This window comes from Notamacropus eugenii, chromosome 5 (assembly GCF_028372415.1).
Source record: "Notamacropus eugenii isolate mMacEug1 chromosome 5, mMacEug1.pri_v2, whole genome shotgun sequence".
Classification (NCBI taxonomy): Eukaryota; Metazoa; Chordata; class Mammalia; order Diprotodontia; family Macropodidae; genus Notamacropus; species Notamacropus eugenii.
In genome coordinates this window covers 235,830,471-235,851,703 of record NC_092876.1, presented here as the reverse complement: position 1 = coordinate 235,851,703, position 21,233 = coordinate 235,830,471, and the positions used below count along the sequence as shown (strand labels likewise).

The following is a 21,233-nucleotide window of genomic DNA, read 5'->3' as shown; positions in this document are numbered from 1 at the left end:
TCTTGGGGGACCATGTACCATTTTATCTTTGTGTCCTGAGGGTCTTGTACCTTGCAAAAACTTAATATATACTTGCTGGATTGGATATATTCTTTATCCTTATAGAGTTTTCATGACCCACACATTCAAATTCAAATTCAACCAAGTTATATCAAGTTCTCACCATAAATGAGGCACTAATCTAAGTACCAAGGATATAAAACTTTTTTTTTAAAAAAAATGAGCATACATGCCCTGAAGGAGCTTACATTTTGAAGGGTAAGGGTTAAAAAGGATATGATATATACACAGATATTCACATAATTCCCTTTGTATTTATACAATGACCACTTTTTTATACTTTTCTTTTGGTTTTCTGTTTTGTTCTTTTTATTACATGGCCCATTACTCAGTTTCAAGGGGATACTGCAAAGGAAAAAAAAATTACCAGCTCAGGGGAAACAATCGCCAGCAATTGTATAAATCATTATAGAAAAAAAGTTACTCAAGAAACTCCCAAATCTTCTTCAGGTAGAAATCCAGTTAGAGGGTAAGACAGGCAATAAAAAAAACACACGATACAGGTCACAAGAATTATATTTTGGAGAGAGAAGAAATCAGAAGACCATGAAATATGTCACAACCTCTTCTGCTCATAGTCCAGCAGCAAATGGACTGTGAAAATATGTCTACATTTTCTTTGAAAGTGATTTTCAGGTCTCATCTGGTTGATTTTGTGAGTCCATTTTTGGTGACTTCAATGATGTATATTGAGGCATAGTTGATCATCAATTATTAATGACAATATCAGGACCAGTGGGATGTAGAAATCAGTAACCTAAAGAGGGTCTTCCTGTCAGATGGCTTCCCCTTGGCAAATATTACCTTTGTTTTCCTGACAATTTCTACTGAATTGGGAGCAACAGCTCTTTTCAGTGCCATCTTCCATCTGCAGAGAAAGAGTACCATCATTTGGAAGATTAGACTTCAAGTCAGATAACTAGTGTCTTTAGAAACAGTGTGAAGATGTAAATGAGAAGGTCTTGGTTTCATTATCTATAAAATGAAGGGCTTAACCTAGATGATTTCAAAGGGCTTTTCCATAGTCAACATTTAAGAATTCTAGGATTCCAGAAATCTTTCTGCTATTGGCGGTTAGCTATTCTGATCCCATAAATTCCTTCAAACACATACTGCATGACTCTGGGCAAATCTCTTAATGATTTTGCCTCAATTTCTTCATCTGTAATATGGGGAAATGGGTGATTGATTCTCTAGTTCCTTCTAGCCCTAAATCTATGATGTTAGGATTCATCCTTTATACTTTTCCACACAGCAATTCAAATACTTGAAGCAGCTAATAGCTAGGATGGTAAATATCCCTTTTAGGGGATTATATCAAAGTTGAAAATCTCTCCCTTTTTACTACTAGACATCACTGTCTCCATATCAAGGGCTGAAGCCATGTCGGTTGCTTATGTTCCCAGCTTCCAGCTGTCTCCTGGGAAGTGAAGTACCTACAGATTTCTAAACATCCTGACATACCGCAAGTTGTGGCAGCCTTCCAGGCTAAACAAGAGACTTTCTGAAAGATAAATACAGACCACTTTGCTTGACAGATGCATAAGAACACAAATTTGGCCAGGAGAGGTAAGATAACATTGGACAATCAGTTCAAATCTAGCAGTTCTAAATTGTGACCAAAGAATATGTAACAATTAGGTTTATTCAGATCCATTCCTCCCATTTGCCTTAAAGATCATTATTCTGTGCCTTTTTGCTTATTTTTGACTTTAGTCCAGTTTATCACATGTCTAATTCATGTTATTACTATTACAATTTGGAGTGGGCAGGACCTCAAAGGAACTCAGATCTTTGAAACATTTTTTCATTTTGGATCCTGTATTTTACTAGGTGTTGGAAAAAGGAGGAGAAAGGGAAGACCTAATTAATATTTATTTCAAAACAACAAATGAAAATATAGACTATTTTAATTCAGATAACAAAAAGCCTCTTTCCCTCCTGAATGGTTGAAGGATTATTTTTAAAAAGACAGCTTTGTTTTTTTCACACACATGTATACATATGTGTTTATATACATATGTGTACATATATATGTGTGTGTATACAAACACATATCCATTAAAAAAATCAATCTATTAGAAACTTGAATTTTTCCAACAAATATTATGAGAGTTGAAGGCTAGCATTTTTCAAGTAAATGCAGCCCTCACAAGATCTGAACTGCAGAACATTAACCAGGAACTAAATTCTGATCTAACTTGGCAGGATAAGAAGTCTGAGATTCTATCAAGCAGACTACAGAATCTGCTTTGGGCATGTACAACTAAATTCAGAAATCCAAGTGTGGCATGGAACTGATCCAGCAATTGCTGTAGATTGAGTGACATCTTTTTTTGCAAGGTCAAGTGGTTGCCCTTTTGGTATTTGATGACAAAGACTGTGTCTAAATAGCAGTGAGTGGTCCAAGAGACTGGAAGAAAGATTGCTCAGTGGGATCAGGTGACAATCCTGCATATGCTATAAGGCCTGATCATGGCAAGAAGCTTTGTTGGTAACCTGGAATAAGGAAGCTGGGATTTGGAAAATAGCTGACAGAATTGTTTTCAGATACAGTCACTTGAGTGTAGTCTTAGTCTCTTAATAACTCTTTTCTGGGCTCTAGAAGTCACTTGAATCAGTCAAAGCCTTCTTACTTCTCAGATAACATTACTACCTCTTTGATCTTGGGCAAATCAACCTAACCTCTTAGGTCCTTTGTTTCCTTATTGGAAAAAAATGAGGCTGTTGGATTGGGTGGGCTTTGAAGTTCCTCTTAGTTCTAGCTCTATGATCTTGTGATCTTTATCTCCAGATATACTCCTCATTTTGTTCAGCTAAGAGGATGACCAGTACATATCATTCTTCAGTGAATGGATTATGAGTTTGTCCATATAGGTTGAATGAATGAGTTAATAAATGATAAAGCATATTAAGCATTTTATATGTGCCAGATACTGTAGTAAGCAAGAGGCAGGGGGTGATGAAACACAAGCAAGTAAGGCAGTTACTATCCTCAAGGAGTTTACATTCTAATTGAAAAAGGTAATGGTGAGGCGGTGATATTTTCACATTGTTTTGAAAATGGTTAAGAAGTGATATGGAGGTCTAGTTCTGGACAGAGCATGGTGAAAGTTCATCTGTCAAAGCCCAAAGTCTTCAGAAGGTGGATTCCTGATAGAAGGGAGATGAAGAAGACAGCTTGAGTGCTGGTGGCATGATTTGGAAATGACAGGAAGGTTCTAGTGAAATGCAAAAAAGGAAATCTGCAGAATTAAGAAAAGGTATGATTTCTGTGAGGGCTGCCCTTATAGGCTGTCTACTAAGGCATGAAGGAGTTGTGATGTGATCTAATGTTCATCAGGGCTGTCCTGTTTGCTAGGAGGTGGGGTTTGTCAACTCAATTACAATTTATATAAACACTGCTTTTGTGTGTCCATTACAAATATAGCCCCAAAAGAAACGTGGTTCAGAAACTTGGGTGAGCACTAAAATTAGTAAAGGTTTTTTTTTTAAATCACATTTTTCCACCAGGAAATTTTCTTTTCTCACTTCCATCCTAATCCAACTTCTGCTCCTCCAACTGAGAATAAAAAAAAAACCTGTTACAAAAAAATTTTGTGCATTGACTATGTTCATATATATACATATATATGTGTATATACGTATATATATATATACACACATATATATATATATATGTAATATATTTCATTCTGCACTCTGGGTCCTTCACCTCTATATCAGAAGGTGGTTAGCATGCTTCATTATTAGTCTTCTGGGATAATTGCTGGTGATTACACTGATCAGAATTCCTAACTCTTTGAAAGTTGTTTGTCTTCACCATGTTGTTGTCTTTGTATAAATTATTCTCATAGTCCTGTTTATTTCACTCTGCATCAGTTCATACAAGTCTTCCCAGGCTTTTCTCTCAAACCATCCCCTTCATTATTTCTTTCTTTTAATAATTATTTTTATTTTTAGTTGATCCTCAGTAGAAACAAAAGTTACTTAATGTATCTAAAGGTACAGAAATGTTTCTTTCTCCCTTCCCTTGTCCTTGTTTTGGTCTGGAATTGCCAGCAGGCATCTCAAACAAGGCCTAAGACAAGGCCACCTTGACAAACTGAGCAGTGACATCCTTGTCAATGCCAAACAACTTCAGTAGTTCGGCTGACTTCCTGCTTCTTGGGATATTAGAGATCACCAAGCAAGTGAGGGTGATGCCAAGTTTACCTACTACAGCAGCTGTGACTGTTTCTCCTATGACACCCTCATAGGAATGATCTTCCACAGTCAGAATGTGGCCATGGGTTGCTCAGGAACTGTCAAGGACAAGTTTCTTACCCAGGACCTTAACTGCAAAGGGTTCAAACACCCAGATATCGATCTTTTCTTTCTTCAGCTGCATTGCAGCTGCCAAAGGTTCATGGAAGGTCACTCCAGCTCCAATCCCAGTAACCTGGTCATCCTTGCTCTTCAGGACCACCTTAGCCTGGCCAGTCTGGAAGTTTTCATTGTTGTAAATGACTGCATTGTCTGGGTGGCTGGTCCTTATGAAACAGATACCCTTCAAGCTAGCAGCTAATTCAGCTGCTTTCTCAGTAGCCACAGCATCACTCAGGTAAAAGACTGGAGCATTGGGAATGCTCCAGAACATGACAAGATCTTCAAGGGCCATCTGAGAAGGACCATCTTCACCAACAGACACCCTGCAGTGCAAGTCACACAAGTTGATGTTGCTCTCAGAAATGGCTGCCATATGGATGTGGTGGAAGACCCTGCCGAAGAAGGGGGAAAAAGTGCTGCAGAAAGGCGTGGTCCTGTCCTGTGTGGCATATCCTATGGTGATGGGCACCATCTTTTGTTCTGCAATGAAACACTCAATGAAGTGATTGGGATGCTTATTCTTAAGAACTGAAAAGATGGAATTCTTGGTGGCCCCATCCAGGGCAATCACATGATCACTGGCATTCCCAAGTTTGCCAAGGTCATGCCATAGGCTCTGTGAGTAGCTAGCTTGTCTCTAAGTTTGTAATTCGGGGGAGATGGCATCCAGATATTGGTGACGTTCACTGTGGGGATATCCTTTTTGGGGAGGGTGGCTAGAATCTTCTTGCTTTGGATTTGATTGTATATTTCCTTGATGACTTGTTCTACTATGTTTTTGGAAAGAAGTTTCCCATGCCAAGCTTCCTTATCTTCCATACCTGAGATTCCTCTGCTCTTATATGTCTTTACAGTGACAGCCAATGGCTTATCCTTGCTCTGGTTGAAGACCTTGTAGAATTCTTCCACCCTATGTCCATCCACAACCATGATGTTCCACCCAAAGAATTCACATTGCTTCTGGTACACTTTCATGTGTGCCCTGCTGCAGTGGGGCAGGATCACTCTGGCCCAGTCAGTTAACGTCAAAGATGGCAACCAGGTTGTCCAACTTGTAGAATCCTGTGAAGGCCGTGGCGTCCCACAGGGAGACTTCAGACATCTCCCCATCTCCCAGCAAACAACAGACACAATAACTGACTTTGTCAAAGTATTTGCCTGTGTAGGCCATTCCATGTGCTGCTCCAAGTCCTTGACCCAGGGAGCCAGTAGCCATATCTGTAAAGGCTTGTTTAGGGACTGGGTGGCCATCTAGGATGGAGGTGATCTTCCTCAAGTTCAACAGCTCAGCCTCTGGTAGGAAGTCAGTCTCAGCACAGACAGTATAGAGAATAGGAGTTGCATGACCCTTGGAGAGCACAAAGTGATCATTGCTGGGGTCCTGGGGTTTGTACTTCATGGAAGAAAAGGATGGCCATGATCTCTGCTGCACTGCAGCATGATATGGAGTGTCCCAAGCCAGCTGTGCTGATGGCTTGGAGGGAGTTGATGTGGTATACTTCAGCACCTGCAGTTTCTGATGGTCTGGTTTGTGGTAATCTCCTTGGTGAAGGGGGTTTGGCATGGATCCTGAGCAGGTGGCAGAGGAAGCAGCAACTGTGAACAGAGAAGGGGAACCAAAGAGGAAGGAGGAGGAAGTGCCCCTTTATCATTTCTTATAGTACAATTAGTATTCAATCACATTTATATACCACAACATTTTCAGCTATTCCCCAGTTCATGGGTCTCTCCCTCAGATCCCCATTCTTTGCCACCTCAAAAAAAAGCTATAAATATTTTGGTACATCCTTAGAGTTTGTTTTACTTAAGATTAATCTGTTCCTTAACCCACCCTCTAATCTCAAATCCTCTTTCTCCCTTCTCTCTTTTTTCACACTATGTTCCCATTGAGGGATACATACATGCACTCATATATATGTACACGCACACATATGTATGTATATACATAAATGTATATATCTATATATGTATGTTTATATGCATATATATACATGGATATATGTGTGTGCATATATATATACACACACATATATATACATATATATGTATGTATATTCTACTGTGCCTATATAGGTGTACTCTTCCTACTTTGATCAGTTCAGATGAGTGAGGTTCTAGTGTTAGCTGCTCCTCCCACTTCCTCCTTCTCCTTATTTGTATAAATGTCTACTTACTTGCCCTAATTATGTGAAATAATTTCGCCCAATCTTTCTTTATCCTCCCTCACTCACCCACAGTATATTCCTCTCCCCGTCTCTTCTTATTTTTCTCATAAAAATCAAGACACAGCAGAACCATTCTCAGGTGTTTTGCCTGATTAGACTCGTCTGACCCCTGAAGACAATAGGATTCATCTGGGACACATTTATTATCTCCCCATATTAGAATGAGAGAAGTTTGTCCTTGTTTAGTCCTTTATTATAGTTCATTTGTATTTACTTTATTTTCTGTTTCTCAATGCCTGTGTTTTGAGCTTTGATCTTTTCATTAGGAATGCTTAAAAGTCTTCTATTTTATGAAAGATTCATTTCCACTTCCTGTAGGATTATATTCAATTTTTGGGGGGAAGTAATTTTTTGGCTTTAAATCTGTATCCTTTTCTTTTGCATCCTGGGTCATCTCCAGTCATCCTGATGAATATCTGGTCACTGGATTCAGATGGCTCTGGAGGAGAAGTGAGGCTGGTGACCTGCACAGCCCTCCCTCACTCAAAACAAAGTCAAGTGCAAGTCACATCATCATTTCTCTGATGGCATGGTCTTCTTCAGCAGCGAAGGACAAACACAACAACTTTCTGCTCCTTAATAGTGGTGGCTGCTACATCATGTGTGATCCTCACTGTGGCTCCCCAGTAGCTGAATTTTTCCTTCTATTGCAGTATGTTTTTTCTTTAACCTGGAAGTTCTAGACTTTGGCTATAATGTTTCTGGGGATTTTCATTTTGGAATTTCTTTCAGAAGGTGATTGGTGGAGTGTTTCTGTTTCCAAGAAATAGAAGAGGTCTGAACAATTTTCTTTTCTTGAAATATGAGTTCTAGGCTTTTGTTTTGGTCATCTCTTTCAGGTAAGTCCAATAATTGTTACATTTTCTTTTTGATCTGTTTTTCAAGTCAATTGCTTTTATTATGAGGTACCTTACATTTTCTTCTATTTTTTCAATCTTTTGACTTTGTGTAAGTATTTCTTATTGCCTTAGGGAGCCATTGAACTCTATTTAGTCTATTTCAAATTTTCAGGGAGTTTGTTGCTTGGTAAAGTTTTATACTTCTTGTGTTGTACTGTTAATTTCCTTTCCAATTCTTTTTTTCTATAGTTCTTATTTCTTTTCAAGTTTCCCCCTCTAACACTATCATTTCATTTCTACAAATATTTTAAGTTCTTAAAAAGTCCTCTTGATTTATCTCTTACAGGAATTCTGAATAATTTGTGTCCAAGCCATTTTTTTTTTTTGAGGTTTTGTAGTCAATCTCTTCTTCTGAGTTTGTGTCTTCAGCATCCCTGTTATCATGATAGCTTTTTTTTCTTGTTTGCTCATTCTTCCAGCCTATCCTGATTTCAAATTTGATGTTAGATTCAGGCTTCCTATAGTTCGGTAAGAAAGGTTTGGGTGGTCTTGCTGCTACTTTCTTGGGGGTATTGAGTGTTGTGTTATTCTGGCATCTTAGGGATAGGCTGGGGACCTGCAAACCTTTGGTACTCCCTAAATGGTCTGATCCAGGGCAAAGTTTGATTGCTGCTCTTCAGGTTTGAGTTCCACAAGTTCCTGACTTGGATTTGAGTCTGAGCAAGAGTGGACAGCTTCTGGAATTATCCCCTATCAGCCAGCTGGTAAAGCTTTGCTGGTTCAGTGACAGAACCCCAGGCTCTTTTTTTGTTCTGGACTTCTTTTTTTTTTTTTTCTCACTTTTCACTTGACATAGACTTTTAATGTAAGAGAGGGGTTCACGGTAATACAAAAAATGTAAAAACCAGGCCCTCTCACCACCCATCACCCTTCCCACAAAGATAGCTGGGGTTTCTGCCCCATGCTGGGAAGGGAGGACACAGGAGGTACACAACCAGAAACAATGAGAAAATCCAAGTTTGGGCTCAGGAGGGAGAAAGGAGAAGAGAGGCCTGGTCTGATCAGGGCAGTCTGGGCACAGAACATCAACACTGGCTCTGCAGGGCCTTCCTCTCTTCCCCTGGCTCCTCTCCCACCCCTGGCTCCAAGCCCACCCTTACTGCTCCTTTTTTTCTATCTCAGAGGAGGAGGAAGAGGCTGACGATGATGACGACAATGGTGGCGCTCCCTCTTTGCTCTCACTGGCTGACTCCTTGTCCTTGTCATTTGTCTCTTCAAAACTGAACATCTCCGTGACTTCTCCTTTTGCCAGTGCCACCAGCAGGGGGAATCCAATGCAGGCAGGGACCAGATAGAGCAATGCTGGCTGGGCATGTTTGAAGACATGCATAATGAAGATAGTGAGGCCCAGACCAAAGATGTATGCCACGAAGCTGGTGTAGAAGTAGGTGTGTGTGTTCTTCTTCAGGCTGATGTCAAATCGTAGAAGCAAAGCAATGAAGATACCTGGAATGACGATGTCTCCCAGGCCCAGCATGGCAAAGTTGTCAGCCTCCAGCCCCTTTTCCAACAGGTCTTGGGGGAAAACCAATTTTATTGGTGCTTCGAAGGACTTGGACACAGTTACCATCACATTGGTGCCACAAACCCAGAAGATGTCGTAGACAAAGAGGCCTCCGAGCAGGATGCAGCCTGTGCTGACATTATTGAGGTGCAGGAGCTCCACTCCGTTGAGGGAGAAGGCCAGGCCAAAGAGGTTGTTGGCAATCCAGTGCTTCCTTAGCAAGTACCAGATGCCGATGATACTGCTCAGGGTCAGGCACACGAGATCCTTGCTGTCAAACTCATAATTGACAATTTCTTCCTTATTCTCCCCTGAGTCTTGTGTGAAGAGTAGCTGATACTGCTTGTTGGGGAAATTTGCTGGGAAGAACTCGTTCATGATGGGGCTGATGGTGTGAGAGAGAGCCAAGATCCCCAACACGAAGAAATACATGGACAGCAAGAGGTTGATGTACTCTTGAGAGAAGATTTTAAAGCAGAGGTAGAGGCCTAAGAGTGTACAGCTGGCGATGATGGGGAACCGTGCAGCATCTCGACTGGTAATGGTCTCTGGCATATCTGAGGCATTCTTGCTGCGGGCGCAGCGCAGCGCACGGAGCACAAGGCCCCGAAGAAGATGGGCAGCAGAGCCATGAGCAGGAGGCTGCGGTAGGCCATGGCGATGCCTTCGGGGGTGGAGGGCGGCCGGGCCGTGCTGTTGGCTGGGCTGGGGGCCATGGGGGTCTCGGCGGGGCAACTGCCATTGTGGGGCTCGCTAAGGATCGGGTCCATGGCTGAGGCTGCGCTTGCTGCGGCTGCTGCGGCTCCAGCTCCGTCGCTGGCGCTGCAGGGGAGGGGAGGAGAGGCTGTTCTGGACTTCTTGTCCTGGGTATTCTTCTGCAGGCCAACTGGTCTTAAGCTAGAACTGATATCCTTCCCCGATCATGGGAATGAACCCACATATCTACTGCTTGTTTCTGAACCTGCTCTTCCTTCTCTCAGTGCACAGCCTAATGTTTCTGTTGGGAGAAGAGAGCATCTGGGGGTAAACATAGGACCCCTCCAGTCTTCCCTGGATCTACGACTCAGAACTGATTAATGGGTGACCACCCTGCCAGTTGGCACCCATTACCATACCTTGCCTTGGTATGGATCTGGAACCTCCTCTTGCCCCAGTGGGGAATATCTTCTTCACTGCATGCTCCTGGCCAAACCCCTCCTCCCTAGTGTCTGCAGAGTTGTCTGTCTGTCTCCCTTTGCTGACCTGGGCTGAAAACATGACTCATTGTGGCTTTTTCCTCAGACTTCTTGATCAGATCCTTTGATCTGGTGTGTTTTCTAGGTTTGTCTAGGGCAGTTTTTTTGGAAAACTGACTGTACTACTTCCTTGATTGATGTCCTTTGGTCTCCAAGAGGACCAAAATGGTGTCACTATGCTAGAGTCAAGTTTCAGTGTGCCCAAATGTGGTAGATTCAACCAATATGAGCTTGGAATGCTCTACCATAGGTTGGGCACAAATAGTGTGAACATTTGGGGTGGCTACTCTAAATCTGCACATCCCGTGTTTCCTTTGAGCTGTTTCAATTCTGCTTTGCTCATAGAACACGGCACCTTCTCTGATGTGGGCATACCATTCTGAGCAGTCCTGTGCCAGTGTCTCCCATGTCACACAATCAATTCCAAAGTTCTTGAGAGAGACCTTGAGAGCATCTTTGTATTGCTTCTTCTAACCACTATGTAAGCACTTGCCCTGTGTGAGTTCTTCAGAAAATAGTCTTTTAGGCAAGTGTACATTTTGCATTTGAACTATGTGGTCAGCCCATCAGAGTTATGTTCTCTGAAGCAGAGTTTGAATGCTTAGCAGGTTAGTTTGAGAAAGGACCTCAGTGTCTGGTATCTTATCTTGCCAGGTAGGTGATCTTCAGAATCTTCCTAGACAATTCAAATGGAAGTGGTTTAGTTTCCTGGCATGGTGTTGATGTACTGTCCAGGTTTCACAGGTCCTCTGTAGACCTTCAGTCTGGTAGTCAGTCTAATACCTCTTCTCTCCCACACTTTCCTTTGGAGCCTCTCAAACACTGAGCTGGCTCTGGCAATGTGTGTGTGTATCATTAAGCACCTCTGCTTACTGCCTGCTACCACAGGTTCTTTGATATGCTTCTCTAAAAGGAAAGGCAATCTTTGAAAGGTTAGCAATCACTTTAATCAAGAACAGGTATCAGAGAAAATCAAAATCAAAATTTCAGAGAATATATAGAGAAATCAACAGTCAACAGACATTTTTCCAAAATGTCTGACCATTACCATATATACATCTTTGCCAGGGAGGGAACTTCTGAGTTTCCCCAAGCCAGGGGTGGGGAGTTTGGGGGGAGTGGGGGGAGGGTGATTGGATTGGGGGGGACACTGTGAGCAGCTTCCCAGACACTCATCTGGAATTCAAATCTTCTTACAAAAACTAAGCCCCAAAGTAAAACCTCACCCTCAGAGTATTTATATACTTTTCAGAGCCAGAGGGCATAACACTCTGATGCAGTGTCTCAGTAGAAAAAACAAAAGGCACTTGGGAGCCTCCTACAAAACAACTCCCCTGATCAAGCTTCCCATGGGCCAAGCAGGCCCATCAATGGTTGGGGAAGATCTATTTTTAAAATTTATTTATTTATTTTTAGTTTTCAGCATTCATATCTACAAGATTTTGAGTTCCAAATTTTCTCCCCTTCTCTCCCCTCCCCCCACCCCAAAAAACCATGCATTCTGATTACCTCTTCCCCCAATCTGCACTCCATTCTATCATACCCTTCCCTTCCCTTATTCCCATCTTCTCTCTTTTCTAGTAGGGCAAGACAGGTTTCTATACCCCCATTACCTGTATTTCTTATTTCCCAGTTACATGCAAAAACAATTCTCAACATTCATTCCTAAACTTTGTGTTCCAACTTCTCTCCCATCCTCCCTTCCCATCCATCCCTGCTGAGAAGGCAGGCAATTCAATATAGGCTATATATGTGTAGTTTTGCAAAAGACTTTCATAATAGTCATGTTGTGAAAGACTAACTATATTTCCCTCCATCCTATCCTGCCCCCCATTTATTCTATTCACTCTTTTGACCTTGTCCCTCCCCTAAAGTGTCTACTTCTAATTACTCCCTCCTACCATTTGCCCTCCCTTCTATCATTCCCCCACCCCACTTATCCCCTTCTCCCCTACTTTCCTGTAGTGAAAGATAGATTTTCATACCAAATTGAGTGTGCATGTTATTCCCTCCTTAAGTCAAATGTGATGAGAGTAAGTTTCACTTTTTCCCTCTCCCCTCCCCCCTTTTCCCCTCCATTGAAAAAGTTTTTTTTGCCTCTTTTATGAGAGATAATTTGCCCCATTCCATTTCTTCCTTTCTCCTCCCAATATACTCTTCTCTCACTCCTTAATTTTATTTTTTTAGATATCATCCCTTCCTATTCAACTCATCCTGTGCCCTCTGTGTATATATATGTGTATAATCCCTCCAACTACCCAAATATTGAGAAAAGTTTCAAGAGTTACAAATATTATCTTTCCATGTAGGAATGTAAGCAGTTCAACGTTAGTAAGTCCCTCATGATTTGTCTTTCTTGTTTACCTTTTCATGATTCTCCTGATTCTTGTATTTGAAAGTCAAACTTTCTTTTCAGCTCTGGTCTTTTCATCAAGAATGCTTGAAAGTCCTCTATTTCATTGAATAACCATTTTTTCCCCTGAAGTATTATACTTAGTTTTGCTGGGTAAGTGATTCTTGGTTTTAATTCTAGTTACTTTGACTTTTGGAATACCATATTCCAAGTCCTTCAGTCTCTTAATGTAGAAGCTGCTCAGTCTTGTGTTATACTGATTGTATTTCCACAATACTCAAATTGTTTATTTCTGGCTGCTTGTAATATTTTCACCTTGACCTGGGAACTCTGGAATTTGGTTTTTCTTTTCAGATCTCTTTCAGGAGGTGATTGGTGGATTCTTTCAATATTTATTTTACCTCTGGTTCTAGAATATCAGGGCAGTTTTCCTTGATAATTTCATGAAAGATGATGTCTAGGCTCTTTTTTTGATCATGGCTTTCAGGTATTCCCATAATTTTTAATTTGTCTCTCCTGGATCTATTTTCCAGGTCAGTTGTTTTTCCAATGAGATATTTCATATTGTCTTCTATTTTGTCATCCTTTTGGTTTTGTTTTGTAATTTCTTGCTTTCTCATAAAGTCATTAGCTTCCATCTGCTCCATTCTAATTTTTGAAGAACTATTTTGTTCAGTGAGCTTTTGAACCTGCTTTTCCATTTGGCTAATTCTGCTTTTTAAAGCATTCTTCTCCTCATTGGCTTCTTGGAACTCTTTTGCCATTTGAATTAGTCTATTTTTAAGAGTGTTATTTTCTTCAGCATTTTTTCAGGTCTCCTTTATGTTCTTCCTGTGATAGTATGCATTGTTCTACCTCATCCAAAAGGATGGAAGAAAATACCTGCTCACCAAGAAAGTAATCTTCTATAGTCTTATTTTTTCTCCTTTTTGACATTTTCCCAGCCAGTTTCTTGACCTTTGAGTCCTTTGTCTAGAGGAGGGTATACTCTAGGGACCTATAAGCTCTCAGTTCCTCCAAAGTGGCACAATCATGGGAGAGGGGTAAACTCTGTGCTCTGGTCTGGGAGCAACCACAAGCTTTTCTGACCAGGATCTGTGAGTAAAATTCTCTCTCTGGAGCCTCTACCAGCTCCACCAGCCAGTGTTTCTCCTCACCCCAGGATCGCCACTCAGGGCAGAGATCCAGATCAGTGGCTCAATCCCCCCAGGGTGTTTAGGCTAAGGGCTCCTAAAATGGCAGATGCCGCTACCTAAGTGGCCACTGCCCTGGGGCCAAGGTCAGACCACATTCCCTTCTCATCCAGATGAAAGCACTTTCCCACTGACCTTTGAAGCTGTCTTTGGCATTTGTGGGTTGAGAAATCTGGCAATCACAGCTGCTGCCTGGGATTCCATGCCCTGAAACCTGCTCTGGTCCTGTCCATGGCAGCTAAGGCTGGGTTGTGCTCTGTGGGCTGCACTATGCTCTGAGTCTAGTGTGATAGACCTTTTCTGTCAGCCTTCTAGGCTGCCTTGGGCTGGAAATCTCTTTCACTCTTTTGTTTTGTAGTTTCTGCTGCTCTAGAATTTGTTTAGAGTAATTTTTTACAGGTATTTTATGGGTTGTGGGGGGAGAGCTTCTACAGGTCTGTCCTTCTACTCCACCATCTTGGCTCCACCCCCAGAGATCTTCTTTAATCACATTCAAATGGAGGCATTATACTTCTTGATTATACTAAAAGAGAAATAGCAAAAGATCCTAATTTGATTGGTTCCACATATGGATGGTATGGTATTGACTGACGGAGTACCTGTGTTTTCTTGGTGTTAATTGTTAGGCCAAAATTAGTGCAAGCAGCAGAGAATCCATACTTTGTTGCATCTCAACTTCAGAGGCTGCACTGAGTGCACAATCATCTGCAAACAGAAAGTCATGCATCAATACTCCCTCTGCTTTGATCTTGGCTTGTAGCCTTTTCAAGTTGAAGAATTTACCATCAGTATGATAGCTGACATTGATGCTGTGTTCATCCTCATTGAAGTCACTGACCGTTTACCTCAGATTGAAGTCAATCCTTCCCTAGGTGAACTTCCAATTGAAGAAGAGGTTTTGAGGGCCATTAGGCTCCTTTTGTGTGACAAAGCATCTGGTGCTGATTCCATTCCAGTTGAGATTTACAAGGTAGGGGGTCCAGGTCCATTGTTCATAGAAAAGCTGACTGACGTTTTCTAGGTTATATGACAAGAGGAGGTTGTCCCCCAGGAGTTTAAGGATGCCTTCATTGTCCATCTCTATAAGGGTAAAGGGAATAGATTGTCCTGCCACAATCATGGGGGAGTCTCTCTCTTAGTCATTGTTGGCAAGGTTCTTGCCAGTGTCTTTTCTAATAGGCTGATTCTTCATCTGTAATATGGTCATCTTCCTGAGAATCAATGTGACTTAAGAAAGGGCCAAAGAATAGTTAATATAGCGTTTGCTGCTCAACTACTCCAGGAGAAATGCCAGGAGCAGAACAGAGGTCTGCACACAATATTGGTAGATCTGACCAAGGCCTTTGACATAGTCAATAATGAGGGGTTATGGAAAATTATGTCAAAATTTGGTTGCCCAGATAAGTTCATCATCATTGTGAATGAATTTCATGATGGCATACTTGCCTGGGTTCTAGATAATGGACAATGCTCTCGTATTTTCCCAGTCACCAATGGAGTGAAATACCTTCAGTGAGAACAAATATGGCATCAAGGTCAGCTACCTCACTGATAGTAAATTCTTCAACTTGAAAAAGCTACAAGCCAAGACAAAAATGGAGGGAGTGTTGGTGCATGATTTTCTGTTTGCAGATAAAGCCTCTGAAGCTGAGATTCAATAAAGCATGGATCAATTTTCTGCTTCTTGTGCTAATTTTGGCCCAACAATTAACACCAAGAAAACACAGGTGCTCCATCTTCCACTGCTTCCTACTAGTTTCACCAAGGTAAAGTTTTAAATGAAACTTTTTTTTTTCCCACAAAGGCAGCTAAGTGCCACTTTTGGATAGAATCCTGGACTGAGTCTGGAAGACTTGTGTTCAAATTCTGCCTTAGACACTTACTAGCCATATGACCCCAGGCAAATCACTTAACTTCTATCTTCCTCAGGTTCCTCATTTGTAAAATGGGGATAACAATAGCACCTACTTCCTAGAGCTGTTGTGAGGAGTAAATGAAATAATATTTGCAGTGTTTCCTTCCTCCCTCCTTCCCTTCCTCCCTTCCTCTCTTCTTCCCTTCCTTCCTTCCCTTCCTCTTTTTATTTTATAAATAAAGTCATGTTACTCCTTTGATAAATATTGTCAGTGTCTCCCTAACTGCCTACTAAATAAAGTTCAAACTCATTTGACATTCATACCCTGGCCCCATACTGACTTTGGAATGGTTTCATATTCTTCAACTTTGTGCAACTTGATCCTGAACCCAAACTGAACAATTCTTTGCCCTTAGAAAAAGTATTGTTTCCTCCCCTCCATATGTTTGCTCAGACTTTTTCCTATGATTGGAGAGTCTTTTCTTTTCTGCCTTGGGGTCTCCTTCCCATTCTTTAAAGCCTAACTTAGAAACTATCCCCTTTAAACAGTCTTTCTTTCCCCTTTAGGTCTCACATAATACTTTGTTTTGGAAATCTCTAAGGGACTTATCTTTTAATATTGTTTATGATAATGGGCTATATTAGTGTCTTAGCCCTCTGCTAAACTGTAAGAGTCTGGAGGATATGGAATGTCCTTCACATGAAATTTGTATTTCCTTCAATTACTAGTAAAGTATTTTACATACAGTAGGCACTTCAAGGTTTATTGATTGATAACCATGGTTTTTCAACTAAATTACATACCAAGTCAAAGATTCCCCCCTCCCCCCACAAACCCTTATAAATGGTTTTGAACTAGAACTAAACTTGCATATTTTCTGAAACCATTGAATTTTTTCAAGTTTTTTTTCCCCTGAATTGATCCTGTAGGCACTGGCTGAATTCTTAGCAGCTCATTTTCCCTTACTTTATTCTTTTGGAAAGTCACAAAGCCTGGCAAGAAGGAGACAGTATTGACTGACGCTGAATACATCTATATACGAGCAGATACAGACATACAAGCAGAAACCCACAGGTTTGAAGATGTAGTAGCAGCTGATTTATTCAACTAATCATTTGTTAGTTGGTTGACAGTCAGTTGTTTTCATAAAAGCTATTCAACAATTTCTTCTTCTTTTTGCAATGGGTATGTATATGTGCATGTGTGTGTATGTGTGTTTTGTCTACATGTTTGTGTAGATTTTGCTGTTCAGATGTCTGACTCTTCTTGACCCTATTTAGGGTTTTCTTGGCAAAGACAGTGGAATGGCACAATGGATAGAGTACTGTGGAACTGAGTTCAAATTTGACCTCAAATATTTGACACTTACTAGCTGAGTGACCCTGGGCAAGTCACTTAACCCTGATTGCCTTGACAAAAACAAAAGATACTGGAGTGGTTTGTCATTTCCTTTTCCAGATGAGGACATGGAGGCAAACAGAGTTAAGTGACTTGAATGTCTAAGGTTGAATCTGAACTCAGTTCTTCTGGACTCCAGGCCAAGCACACTATCCACTGCACCATCTAGCTGCCCTTGTATAGCTGATATAATAAGTCTTAGTCCCTGATCTCAGTTTTTACCCACTAATATTTTAACTTCATATGCAAATTGCCTATTGTTGATGTTTGGGGAACAATATCCCCTCCTCTATTCTTTTTCTAAGACTCTATTTGATATATTTAATGTATGGGACTTAGTGGAAGAACTGTGGGGAAGTAGAAGTGAAAGCTGGAGAGGAAACCTGAGGAATTCATATTCATATTTTATTTAAGAGTTTTGTTACTCCCTTTGTTACTTGGTATCATGAGGAATATTGCTGGAATACTCTTTGGCAGTGCTTACCAACCCTAGCTAGGCCACAAGCCAGTAAAATATCTAAATTCTTTGTTTTCATTTATTTATTTATTGATTTTTAGTGATTTCTTTTTAAAATTTTTTTAAGAAACTCTTTATTTTTATTTTTGAATTTACTTTCAGCACAGAGCAGAGACCAGGAATTGGAGAGAAGGGGCAGGTTCCTAAGAGTACAGAATTAGAGTTGGAAGGCATGTTAGAGACCTCTGAGTCCAACCCCTTCATTTTCTAGATCAGGAAATGGAGGCCTAAAGAGATTAATTAATTTGCCCAGGGTACCACAAAGGGTATGCTAATAAATGTTTAACAACTGGCAAAAACTTTTTAGGGTCTGATGATTTTTGAGTATCCAGGAAGAGCCAGCTTGGGTAATACAGCTAAGTAAGTGTTTGGGGACAAATTTGAACTCAGGTCTTCCTGACTCCAAGCTATTAGCATTTTATCCATTGGGCCACCCAGTGGGAGGAACAGAGAAAGGAGGAGAAGGAGTCAGTCTTCTAAGTTTATAGGTTCTAAGTAAGAACCTTTCACTGTAAAAGTTTTATAGACCCATAAATCAATTTTGGTTCATGAACTATCAACCCTAAAGCTGTATGCCATAGTCCAAAGACAGTGATATTGTTTTGGATTCCATTGGGGATAGGGATAAGAAAATTCATTGTTTTGCTGGATAAGATAGGATGAAAAGGAGCCAAATCCTTTGTTTCTTAATAGGAATGGCTGGCAAAAGGTATGAAGATTGACAGACAAGAAGATTCATGTTTCTGGGTTCACTGGCTTGCTTCTCCATGTTTATTTGTGTCTCTTTGCCACATAAATTAAGATAGTTCTGGATCAAATATAAAAATGAAATTTTAAAAGCTCAAAATTGACAGTTTAGGTTGCTTGGTGAAAGTCTACTCATGAAAGACAGCAGAAATTTGTGGCTACGAGGCAAGGGGCATTAAGTGTGCCTAACTCTGGATCCAACTATTTCTCATTTACTCAGACAACTGCTTCCCTTTACATGTCTTCCCCTTTCAATGCCATTAGAATAAAGGGAGGGGCTGATGGAGTGGAATCCCAGGAGATAGTAGTCAGCAACTAGATTTCTCTTTCCTGTCTGGAAGCAAGAGGTTATGCTTTCATTGATAAAGTGTTCCCTGAACCACACTCTCTGTTCCTTTCTGTTACCAGTAGTGGCATAGGAAATATTCATGGTGAAAAGAATCCACAATCACTGGCACACAGACTAATTTAGGGCCTTTTCTATCATCGGCACTCTGTGTAGTATATTTTAAGGAAATCTGATATGCGAAAATCAGTTCTTACAGAAATAGCTCACATTTTTGTTGTACTTTATAGTATAGAAGGTACTTTCCTCACAATGACCCCATGAAGCCAGTAAATATTATCATTCCTGTTTCATAGATGAGTAATTTGGGTCTTAGAGGTATGAAAATATCATAGGATGGGGAGAAACTTAGAGCCCCCTAATCCCATTAAACCCTTCCCCTCCCTTTCAGGTGAGGAAACTGAGGCACAGAGAGATGAAATGTCTTACCCATCACACTACTGTCTTGAGTGAGATTTGAACCCAGGATCCCCTGATTCTAAATCTAGCGTCTTATCTACAATACCATGTTGCCTTTTATGTTGTGTCCAGGGCCACACAAGCAACACAAAAGAGAAACTACTCCTTCAAGGATCTGTGATTCCATCAGTCTGAGTGTTAACTCCTTTGATGTAGATCATAACCCTTCTGCCATCTAGAGGATGATTTTCAAGAGTAGCCTTGGCTGCAGTGGAGCTCTGGCAGGTGGAGAATTCATGATGGTTGTAGCTAACCTGGTAATGAGAGGGCTCTAAACTTAGGCCAGTCCTTGAACAATAGTTCCAATCTGATCCTAAGCCTATATTAGACCTCTTATTAGTTTGGAAGCATCTGCCAGGGCTGCCTGCCACAAGTCTCTCCCCACTCCAGTGCATCCTCTATTCAGCTGTCAAAGTGATCTTCCTAAAAGAGGAGGGAAGGGGATTTATGAGGATGCCGGTGAAGCAGTGTGTCTAGAGTCCAATATATCCCAAGTCGAATTTGAACCCATATCTTCCTCCTTCCACATCCAGTGTTGTATCTTCTACCGTATACCGCGCTTCTTCTAGACTGCTTATCAGACAACAAGCATTTGTTCTTGTTATGTGCCAGGCACCGTCCTAGACATCAAGGCTACAAAAATAAAGGACAAAAACATTCGTATTTATGAGGAACTTACATTCTAGTAGGGAGACAGCAGATACACATATAAGTGTACACACACACATGCAATATATATGAAGAAAATAAATACAAAGTACTCCAATACAAGGCAGTTTGAGAGGGGAGGGAGGGCACTCCGGTTTCAGGCGATCCGAGAAAGTTTCCCATAGAAGACAATGCTTTAGCTGTATCTTGAAGGCAGAGATATATTTATGAGGCAGAAGTAAGCGAGGGCTACATTCCAGGTGAGAGGGATGGTCAGGGGAAAGGATCAGAGACATGAGGCAGCGCCATGTATGAGGAGCAGAGAGGTCAGTTTGCCTGGATTACCGCTTACGGGAAGGAGAATAATATACAACGAGACTGGCAAGATGCTTTGGAGCCAGTTTGCGAAGGGTTTTGAAGGCTAAACACAAAAATTTATAGTTTATCCTAGAGGCAATAGAGGCACTGGAGTTTTTAATAGGGGGATAGCACTGACAGATCTCTGCTTGAGGACCATTCTTTTGCATTTATTTACCTATGCTTAGTTTCCCTCCGACATAAAGTCCAGAGGGCAGAGACTATTCTGATTTTATCTTTGTATCCTTGAACATAAAGTCTGGCACAAACCAGTCACTTAACAAATCCCGTCGGGGCTGCAGAGTGATCGCATAAACTGAGATACAGGCAATGAGCTTCTTTCCCCATAAAGAGTTTACTTGTCGGTAGAGCACTGGTTAGGTATTGATAGGTAGTTAATATTTGGCTTCCAGCCCACCTCTAATTCTTTCTGGTTCTAAATGAGATCATTGGTTCCACTTACTTTTCAATTTTATTTTCCCATTTAGGAAGCCGTAGATCAGATGGATAGGCTGCAGGAAATGCTTCAGGAAGCCATGCAATCGGTCACCATTAATAGAGAGAGCTCCAAAGTATCAAAGCTCCTTTAAGAAGTACAGCTACTTATGGACGGGCGATAAAGTGGAGTTTATGAAGCAGCTCCTTCTCTATGGGTGATTTCTGAGTGCCAAGGAATCGAAATGGCGTGCAGCCCACGGGCTTCAGAATCCCACAGCACAGTTAGCACACTTTAGAGAACAGGGAGTGAATTTCAGCTGAGTCCAGCATCACATTTTTCAATTCCAAGGACAGCTGTTCAACCATCAAGCGTTTGGGAGATAACAAATTCTCTTTCTTTGCTCTCAATGATACTCCTCCCCACCCCTACACCCTTTAAGATCAACTTTGATAAAACGCGACGTGATGAAGTTGACAAGTTTAGAAGCAGAAGAGATTTAGTGGCTGGTTCGAAGTTGATAGTAAACCTTTGAAAGTGGCTTTGATGAATGTTATAAAAAATAATGAAGTTGGATGTTCAAGAGCATCTCCTTCCCCACATAACCTGCAGGCAGGCTAATTTGCATTCTG

At 41.1% G+C, this 21,233-nt stretch overlaps 2 pseudogenes; both read right to left on the bottom strand.

The window, feature by feature from the left end:
• Positions 1-4,141: 4,141 nt before the first annotated feature.
• On the bottom strand, positions 4,142-6,726 carry LOC140507813 (transketolase pseudogene; annotated as a pseudogene).
• A 1,587-nt stretch (positions 6,727-8,313) lies between these two features.
• LOC140505879 (minor histocompatibility antigen H13 pseudogene) lies at positions 8,314-9,841 on the bottom strand (annotated as a pseudogene).
• Positions 9,842-21,233: the final 11,392 nt, after the last annotated feature.